The following is an 11,095-nucleotide window of genomic DNA, read 5'->3' on the forward strand; positions in this document are numbered from 1 at the left end:
ACTCTGCATCACTCACCACACATTACATTTCTTTGAAAATTAGATTCCTGTAACGCAAGTTTTTTTTTTTTTTACAGTTACCTATAATGAAAGTAAAAAGTACATTTCAGTAGTAATCATATAGAAAGATCAAAGCGGAGGAGGTGGGGCAGCACCTGCCTGCAACTTACACTTTTCAGCACTGGAATGTCTAACTAATGATAGTATCTGAAAAGTCATCTGGTGCAAGGTAATGTCGCAGCACCTGTAAAGTGTCCTGACAACATCTCACATTGGAAGTAATGCACATAATACAACGAGTTACTGACTAGTTCTGCAAGTCTTCTTATAAACAATTCTCTGATTTACCACAAATTAGCTAGAAATACCTCCCAAGACATAATAGGATGTCTAACAACAATAGAAAGGTAAATTGCTATAGACTGCTCTTATGGGCAGGACTCATTCTCCTAATGTCTAGCCTGTGTTTGTATTGTTACACTGTCTTGTCTGTAGTAACTGTAAATGCTTTACGCTATATAAACAATAAGAGAGGTTATTCCTGCAGTCATTGTGCAGGTACAGACGTACCTACTGTATATAGTAGGTTATATGCTAAGAGCAGGTAGCCTATTCTAGAATGATCCTATAGATGTCTCAGGAAGAATCCAAATTAAACCGCCTAGTACTGTACTCGCATCTCAAACCAGTTGTAGTCTGGGACAGTTTTCACATTCATGACCAGACACATTTTCTTTTTTTATTTTGCAGTTTTGAAAACTATAAAAAAAAAAAATGTCATTTGGTTACTCATGAGTGGTTTGCAGGATTGTTTTAATGGTGCAAATACCTTTCAATTCTTGTATATAGTGGGGCTCTATATAATATTTTTGCTCAGTATATTGCAACCAAAACTAGGAGAAGATTGAAAACACAGAAAGGCTATGTTCACACTCTGTTGCAATTGAGTGAATGGCGCCATGAAATCGCAAATAATTACCGTTATTTTAAAACAACGACCATTATTTGCCATTACATGACAGCCATCCACTCAATTTCAGCAGTGTGTGAACATAGCCTTTTTGTGTTTTCAATCCATTACTGGTTTTGGTTGCAAAATACTGACCAAGATACTGAGCAAAAAATACTGTGTGTGAACATAGCCTGAAGATGGAAGACTATGATAAAAATATGAAAAAAATATTGGGGGGCATTGTAAAGTTACAGTATTTTTTTAATTAATTTATTGCTGATTTACCCTGTAACTGGGGCCAACTTATTAGCCTCAACTACAGGGTGAGTACGACCCCTAACCCAGCAGCCACTGCAGATACTAGGACATTCAATAACATCTGATGGTCTATCATGAATTTACTTCAGCAGGGATCCATCTTCTGTCCCCCACCACTCCGATGCACTGTTTGAAGCTAATTTATAGGGAAACTGTCACTAGGTTTTTCACCTTAAATGAGGGCAGCATAAACTAGTGACAGAAATGCTGGACAGATCTGTGTATTACTGACATCATTCTGTTCAGCCGTTCTCCTAATATGTAGGAGAATAGGATTGTTGCCACACCCCTACCCCGCCCTCCAGCTGCTGATTGACAGTTGACTGCCTATACAGAGCATGAATAGATAACTGCCAATCAGCAGCTGGTGGGCGGAGTTTCCGGCTTCTCATGAATATTGAGGACTACCTTGCTCATGCACATAATGGAGAGGACTACTTATTGTCCATGTTATTCAGAAGGATATCTCTGAATCAGCTGCACAGAACAATGTGATACACCATTCTGTTCAGCTTCTTCGTTACTAGTTTATGCTACCCTAAGATTGGACAGCATAAACCTACTGCTAGTAAAAGGATGAAGATGCTGTTATGAGCAGCAGTAAATGCCAAAAAAAGGGTAGCCTGGAGGGTAGGTTTATAAATTTTATACTCATGAATAGCCCCATAAATGTGAAAATTGATATCTTAATTGTGATTACAGTATTATACACTATAGATAACTGATGTTGTATGATCTGTTCCTAAAATCTGTAAGGCCACAATATTCTATAATACTGTCTCTGGAGGCCCGAGATTCCAAATAATCAAGAAAATTCTGTCTAAACCTTTACTTTAGTTACCCATTTCTGCCACAAATACCACATCCTGAGCGTTTCACCTCAACATGTATGATAAATATAGAGAGGAGCCAAGAAGAATACGATCGTCCCACACAACCCGCCCCCATGACATTATGAGGAAATGTAAACTAACACCTGAAATGTGTCACAGTTAAAGTGAGCCTGAAAAATAAAAAGAAGTCCAACAGCACCTTGGAGATTCTCCTGATAATGGCCAGCAATAGGATAAATGCACCCAGGTATGCTCACAATCCTAGGTATGAGCACTACGAACTTCAAAAGAAAAGGTTTCCCACAGCATCCAGAATGAAAGTAGTGTGTTACTTGACAAAGGCCAGTAGGCCGAAACGTTGCATTTTTTTGTGTAACCTGATGTGTGAACACACTACTTTCATTCTGGATGCTGTGGGAAACCTTTTCTTTTGAAGTTAAAGTGAGCCTGTCACCAACACATCCGAGATATAGGTTTCTTCTAGGACAGTGACATTAATGTGTACTGTATAATATTGCTCTGCAATCCTCTTAATTGGAGGTAGAACAGGTAGTGTCTACTACCTCTTTCTACTACTTTATTGCATCTAGAACAAGAGTGTAAAAAAGTGTCTCACAATGCTGATCTAATTCACCCAAAACCAGTGTTGGACTTGCCCACCGGAGGACCAGAGGATCCTCCGGTGGGCCCTTAGCTAAGAACCTGCAGTAAGTGACATGTCATTTCTCACTAGTTCTTCATTGGTGGCCCCCCAAGATCATTTCCTCTGGTGGGCCCCAGATACCCCAGTCCGACACTACCCAAAACCATCAGAGCCTGTGCCTTTCCAATAGTTCAAAAGGCATGGCAGCGCCATTTTCTCCTCTCAGAACCAAGATAGTTGTGGACCTGTCATTTAGGTGAGACTGGAATGGCGGTCTATCCTCTATCAATGAGCCTCACTTGAATGCAGTGGAAGCTGGAGATCGGCCTAGAGGCCACTGTCTGACCCCATGAAGAGGCCTTTAAGAGGGAACATCACATTGCTGTTGGTACTGCCATTATTTTCATTGTTCTCCTCTTATGACGGAGAAAAACAATGGAAAAAGTGATGCAATCGTGAATCCCCAGCTTGATTTTGACTGGATACATAGATTAAATAAATTCCTACTACTGAGCATAATTTATCCGATTTCTTTGCATAGTAGCAATGAACATGTAGCAGAGACATTGACTGAAATATATAAATCTATACTGGGGTAAGAGAACCATCACATGCCAGTCCTAAAATTAGTGTAGTCTTAGCAGTAGAAGTGACTTTGAGTTGACATAGAACCAAACTCTGCCCCTTTAGTTGTGCCAATGCCATCTGTTATTTTTTTTTTTTTTACTATATGTTTTCACTTTGAGTAAATTGGTATAGAAATCTGAAATTCTCTGAGGATGAACTCTTCTCTTACACTGAGCTGAGTTCCTCTCTTAATCATATATAGAGTCTCTTATTATAGCAACTGTGCTTGCAGGTCCTCATCTCCCCCGGCCTATCGGTGACGTGCATGCAATGTGTGCTTCATTGCCGCTGTGACGCTTCTGTGGTTTCTCTCATTTTCCACTTCCCCAAATCAGACACTTTTTAGAGTTTCAGGTTTTTGTTCCGTCTTCTACAGGATTCTAATCAGTAAACCTGGAACTGGATGGTTTGCAATATGTTTCTTTTCAGATACATGCCAAACAAAGTAAAAAGTGGGAAAATCATGAAATTTTAAAACTTTACCTATATGTGTGTGTGTGTGTGTTATATATGTATATTATTCTTCCTGCAATAAACTGTAACAACTGAACTAATTGCTTAACCTACCCACCGCATACACTGCTAAATTATTCACAGCTTGTCTTGTTCTTGTAAAGCATCTAAGGGAGCAAACTGTGAGCTCAATGCTGGTAAAAGGAAAGAAAACTGCAATATTCCACACAAAGAGTAGAACAAATTGCTTACACAGCAACTCAATAATATAGGTAATTAGTGAGAATGCTCCTTATAGGCTCCAATAAAGTAGTAGTGTCTTCCTAGAGCTATCCCACTTCCCATGGAAAGACATAGACAACAGGGGGACCATGTGCACCTGGGATTTATAGGCTTTCTATCTGTACAGCAAGGTCCTTGCAGTAGGACACCTCCTTCATGGCCTATCCAAAAATAAAAAAATAAGGCCAATTCACCAGTAATTGAGAACATTGGAGATGATAAATGAATTTGATGTGGCAGTAGAGAGGCCTATGTGTAGCTGCCCCTGATGCTAAGCCGTTCTTGCAACTTCCAGTCCAAAAAGACCTACTATAAGTCAGTTACATTTAAACAAGTTAGTATGGAGATCAAATTGTCATAGACCATACTAGGGTGGAGAGGTCAAGTACAGGGACTTGGGTACTTTAATGAAGCATAAGTGCAACTGCAGTGCAATAAGCCTCTCTGAGACTACCACCCAAATTGCATTGAAAACAGATCTTCTAGGTGATCTGCTCAAAGAACATGACCAATATGCATAATATATGGTGGAACTGAATTTTTTTGCATGAAATCAGGTCTATATAAGTATCTATCCATCAAACACCTGATAAGCGATTTGGACCCCCATTGATAGCCTGGAAGGTAGGTCAACAATTTTATACTGATAAATAACCCCTTTAATGTGAAAATTGATATCTTAAAGGGGTTGTCCAGTGAAAATCAACTGGTGTCAGACAGTTATATAGATTTGTAATTTACTTCTATTAAAAAATATCCAGTCTTCCCATACTTATGCTACTATATGTCATGCGGGAAATGTTTTATTTTCAGTCTGCTTTTTGATGACATCTCTGGCCGAGACAGGAACTGTCCAGAGCAGGAGAGGTTTTCTATAAGGATTCATAGAAAACCGAGGCAGAGTTCCTGTCTCGGCCAGAGATGTCAGCAGAGAGCACTGTGTCAGACTGAAAATAAGACATTTTCTGCATGACATGCAGCAGCTAATAGGTATGGGAAGACTTGAGATTTTTTTTTATACAAGTAAATTACAAATCTATATAATTTTCTGACACCAGTTGATTTGAAAGAAAAAAAGATTTTTGCTGGATAAGCCCTTTATTTGTGATTACATCAACAGTAGGCTGTAGAGGTGAAACTAAGCAAAGTTTTAATAAAGACTTTCGCAGATTAGACTACAGTGCCCAGGGAGTGTTCCCCAGCACACGAAGAGCCCAGGGTTACACCTATCATCTCTGATGATGGGCTGGCTTAACCCTGGGCTTTTGTCATAGGGAACAACCCTAGGGCACTTGAGGCTGCTGACATGTCTTCTTTAATCTACCTTGCCATAATATATAACACATTAGGCAATACCAAATCAGTTCCACAAATGAATTTTCTCAAGGTACATTATGATACAGTAGAGATGATGCATGCTCAAGTCCGATCGTATTTGAATACCGGTAGGTGAAGAATCTTGATGCAGCCCTAGGAAGTCTGGGAAAACAAGAGTGTAGTAATCACCTCTTTATATAATGTTAACGTTTTTTTCATAAATGGACAGATATAAGATGAGTGGATGGATTTGGCACAGAGAGATTTCACTCAAATTCATGAAAAATTGAGATTTAACCAAACCCAAATTTTTGGAACTTACCTTGGGTGATATTCACACAGAAGCAAGGACTCCCACCAAAGACTGCCATCCCTGATACTGTACACCATGCCACTCAGTTAACTTTGTATTAAGATGGTAATGATTTCTAAAGTCTGCTACATGCTAACTTGGCTCCATTGTGGGTGGACGCGTAGTTCTTGTAAACAGTTAAAAACTGTGTATAATATTAAGCATATGTCAATAATTTCAAGTCATAGATAACTTGTACATTGTTCTAATAGCTCAGATTGATGTGCAGGATTGCTGTAGTCAGTAGTGGATGTGGATCTTTCTGATACTCTGAAAATAGTTTCCCGAGTTCAGAAGTCACATGATATGAAGAAACTGAGAGATTGGACTTATCAAAGCAATTCAGTGTTGTTTTATGGTAACGAAACTGAATAGGAAGGGCAAAGTTTAAGCTACGATAGGGCGACATAGTTGAAAGAAGACTCAGTGTTGACAATTGGATTAAAATAGCAATCTTGTATTATCATCATCACAAGTCAAACATTATAAAAGACACGTATGCATAAAAAAAGCAATCGTCATGGTTTAAATGTGCTGTTTAGGTAAAGCTAGAAATACATAGCTGTAGTTTACATTTAAATTTTTTTATAAAAAGACAATTTCAAAGTCCCGTAGTCATAACCTGTGAGCACCTTAGTTGCATATGTATAGTATATGTAAACATCTCCATACTTTGGCTAAAGGCGATTTTAACATGGGCTGACAGGGCAGGAGAACGAGTACCGATCTCATTGATCAGCGCTTGTTTAATGATCCCTCACATGGCTCAATCACGGGCCACACAAATGATAATTCAGGCCTTTAATTTCTTCATTGTCAGACGCACATTACCAGTTTACCCTAGGCAATGTGTGGCCGATAACAAGGATTTAAATGGCCACACAATAGATCCAATCAGCCGATGAAGGAACATTTTCTTGTTTGTTGGCTGGTAGCTGGTACTTCTACACAGGCCAGTCATAAGGAATGAATGAGCGTTTCTATGAACGGTTATGCAACTTATAGTTAGACCTTTATCGGAATATGATCCAGTTAGTAGGGGCATAATTATGAGGTAGTATTGAATGGCATCTAATAGGATGTTGGCTAATACCTTTATTTTACATTGAAAAGTTGGATTGGTGGTCAAACATTTCCTACAATCATCTGGGAGTTTCCTCTATCTTGTACTGAGCTCCGATCCTCCTCTAAAATAATGGAGGAGAGAACATATTGTGAACAGTACCGTTCAAATAACCAAACATTGACTTTACGCAGCAGTGTACAGCAGTGCCAGCAAACACGGGCTCACAACATACATATAGCCAACAATATAGGAGAAATCGGCTATAACACTACATCTCAAAAGGTTATTAGCCATGGGGGCTATGCTATATGTCCATACCCATACAACACCAATTGTGAACATGCTGTTCTTAAGCAGAGACAGATCTATGACTATATAGGATACCTGATGGTTTTCTCTATTAAGATAAAGGTTCCATGAGGGAAGAATAGTTTTTACTGTGTTAAAGAGGTCCATCCAGCCTTATAAAATCCTATTAAATATTAGAGCGGCGGGATTTAACCCCCAACACCCCTGCCGATCAGCTGTTTTAAGGCAACGTCTCCAATGTTCACCAGCGCTCATATCCACATCACTATATCGCTGATGGATAATCCATTTAACACGTGTAGGTGCAGTAAATAGTTCTGGTACACAACATGGTTAAATAGGTTTTCCAGGGCTATGACTGATAGTGGTCAATTGCTTGGTGTCCTGCACTATACTGTACAGTTAAAGGGGATATCCAGGCTTTCTTCCAGAGACAGCACCACTCTTGTCCTCGGTTTGGGTGTGGGTTCCATTGAAGTAAAAGAAGCTGTATTGTAATACCACACACAACCTGAGGACAGGGGTGGTGCTGTTTTGCAAGAAAGTAGCTGTGTTTTTCAATTCCTAGATAAACCCTTTAAGTGGGAATGGAAAACCTGCATTGTTCATTGCATAGTGGTGGCAACAGGTAACTGCAGCTCAGCTCCTATTTAAGTAACTGGGAGTTGAGCTGCAGTTATGCAGCATCACCGCTACACCTTGCTGATCCTGTGGATACATCATCCATATGTTAAGGGAGGCATAAAAATTATCATCATAAAGGAACCAAACAAAATGTGATAACCTTCTGTGCATACATAAATCACAAAAAAAATCATGAGACTGATGGTGTACTCCAAGACGTCATCAATATACCTAGTGGACCCCATGTAGGACATATGATGTAGAATATATTTACACTGCTCCAAAAATAAATTTAACAGTACAGTATATCCTATAATCCTAATACCAAAAAGTGTGTAAATCTTTTGCCTGGTCATATGTATGAACATGTGCTGCTAGTAACCACTTTCCTGATTTATGAAAATGTTCCACAATCCCTGCCCAAACAAGATCCACATACGTCATACGCTCACATTACATTAGGCTATGTGTCCCGCATACAAGAAACTTCCTCTGCCTTCTCATGGGTGCTGGAGGTCTTAGTCACTTGGAACAAGCATAAGATGTCTTAGGCCTCCTGCATCCTCTTCAGGGAGTTTCTGTGGGTTTGGACAAGTTAAACATGACTACAGGTTTTATGGCTTGGCAATGGCTGCCTAAGGCTTAACATGATTGAGTAGAAAATAATATAAAGAGAAGAAGGCAGCAGAGGGAGAACACAAAGACAGCTGAGATCTGCAAGAACTATTACTCAGTAGTGTGACAGCCCAACCCAGGCAGATCCTAATGAAGAACAGTTACATGACATACTGTATTAGGACCCAGCAGTAAGGACATTCAATAGATGTACAAAGCAAAGACTTCAAAGGCACAGCTAAGTATTTGCACACTGCCTAATGTCCTAGGGGTGGCATGGAGATCCTGGATCTAAACATAAGAATCATGAAGGGAAGTAGTGGTTTTAGGGCTGGCTGAAGTGTATGGGTTCTTTAACAAAAACAAATCAATCGGATAGAATTTGTCCCAGCTGTCCCAGCAGATGAATAGTGCCGACTTGCTCCTTCACCTGCATGGATCAAATTAAGTGCACAAGCCTTAAGAAATTCAGACAAGATTCCAAGGTATTTCCATGGCGGACCACTCCTATGACAACATACAGTCATGGAAAGCTATGCAGAAATGCAAGGGAGGGGGTGCATACAAAAAATGCTAGGGGGGAATCATTCACTTAAATAAAATGGGAACATTAGGGCTTGGGCTCAGTTATTTATAAACTCCATAGAACACCTTGAAGAATGAACCTTCTTGAGTACCACAAGTAATGAAGCATGTGAAATGCCCATACACATACCCTGCATGAGATTAATAGAGTTATCCTAAAATCCTAAGTTATCCCCTATCCATAGGATAGGAGACAACTAGCTGATCAGTGGGGGTCTGGTCAATGGGATCCCCATTGATACCAAGAATGGAAGAAACTTTCCCCTGAACAAATGGAGCAGCAGTATGCATGCACAGCTAGTGCTCTGTTCCTTATCTATGGGGGGCCCAGTGGTCAACTAGTTATCCCCTATGCTGTAGATAAGGCAGAGTTGAATCTTGAATAACAAGGGTAAAGGGGTATTCCCATAAAGTTATCCCCTATCCATAGGTTAGAGAGTAGCTGGGTCTGGGGTAGGGAACTTTGGCTCTCCAGCTGTTGAAAAACTACAATTCCCATCATGCATGGACAGCCAAAACTTTAGCTCCTCAGACGATGATAGCTCCTCCATATGATGGGAGTTGTAGTTTTTAAACAGCTGGAGAGCCAAGGTTGCCTACCTCTGAGCTAGGTGATCGGTGGGGATCAGAACGAAGAAGGCATTTTCCCCAGGTATGAAAGGACAATGAATTCACAGCCAGAGCTCCACTAGTTGTCTATGAAGTGGTGCATGGAAATGTTTGGCTTCTAAATTTTGCCAAGCTCCGCTCCATAAACAACGGAGTTATGGATAATGGATAACTTTAAATTGTCGGAATACCTACTTCAAGGCTCTGTTCACACAGTCATAGTTGGTTTGGCAAGTGGCACCATAGCATAACTGTTTTAATGTTATATCTCAGGAGCGTGAGCACAGCCCTACTTCTTTTCAATGCAATAAGAACGCAAAGGAGATTGGTCTTTCAATATAGTTTGCTTTAGAATATGCAAATATCCGAATTTATTGCCTAATAAGTAATAGGTCTAATTCTAACAACTATACTATAATCTCGGTACAGGAGCCACGTATAAGGCCTTCAGACACAGGATCAGTTCCCATCAGGATAAAGCAGGGAAACCCACTGACATTATTCCCTGCCCTCCCCTTTCCTGTATAGACACATATATAGTAGTATGAACGCCGTCTTGCTCAGCAAGTATTGGACTGAAGTCAGCACTGCAGGGACTTGTGCTCCAGGACCCTGGATCTAGTGTGTCCCAGCTGTGCTACTTTCCTTGGGATGTCGGAATGTGGACTTGTGGTTGGAGCCGCTGTGCGGCCTTAATGACAGTAACATTTGTCCTGCACATGGTGCTTGTTCTGCCAGTATGCTTCTGACTGGCATATTGTACTGTGTCAAAGGGGATTTGTAATAGCTACACATGGGAACAATTCTCAAGCAGCGGAGGGAGAGAGCATTCCTCCCACACAGGCCAGCACTATATAACATGGGCATGCAGGAATTTAGGAGTGCCCCGTTAACGTTAACAATGCAGCGGCAACATATGGGAAGCGCTGTAAAACAGTGTGTGTTGTATGAAATAAAATGTTACCTTTATGAACAGCAAAAAAAAGAGAGAAAGAGAAAGAGACAGCTCAGCTGGTTATGATTTTAGGATGTGGCACGGAGCGCTGCAGCCTGAGAAAACAGCTCATGTGAACCGTACGCTGCAAACGCCAAAGGAAGCCCGGGGTCATCTCAGGACAGGACTCTGATTACTTTCTTGGACAACATTCTTACACTCACTTTACTAACCTGCCGATTCAAGAAACCTAGAAACTTTAAAGGCAAGACCTGCTGACAAGAGCAATTCTCAATACATATAAGCTGGAAATCCCGAGACACTTGTAGGTGGCCATCGTATTCCGAAGCAAAAGGTTAACCCTTTATGAGCTTGGCGTTACAATGATACTTCTATTAACCCTTTAAAATCCCAGTGTTTTAACAATAAAGATTGCAGAGGGGCTGACAAAGCTGCAGTTGCCCACCAGTGAAGGAAACTGCAATAGGAGAGGAATAAAACTGCCTGTGCCAAAAAAACTGGCTTATACCACATTTTCAATATTTACAAACTTTTGTGTCGTTTGACAAAGGGGTG

This window comes from Dendropsophus ebraccatus, chromosome 5 (assembly GCF_027789765.1).
Source record: "Dendropsophus ebraccatus isolate aDenEbr1 chromosome 5, aDenEbr1.pat, whole genome shotgun sequence".
Classification (NCBI taxonomy): domain Eukaryota; kingdom Metazoa; phylum Chordata; class Amphibia; order Anura; family Hylidae; genus Dendropsophus; species Dendropsophus ebraccatus.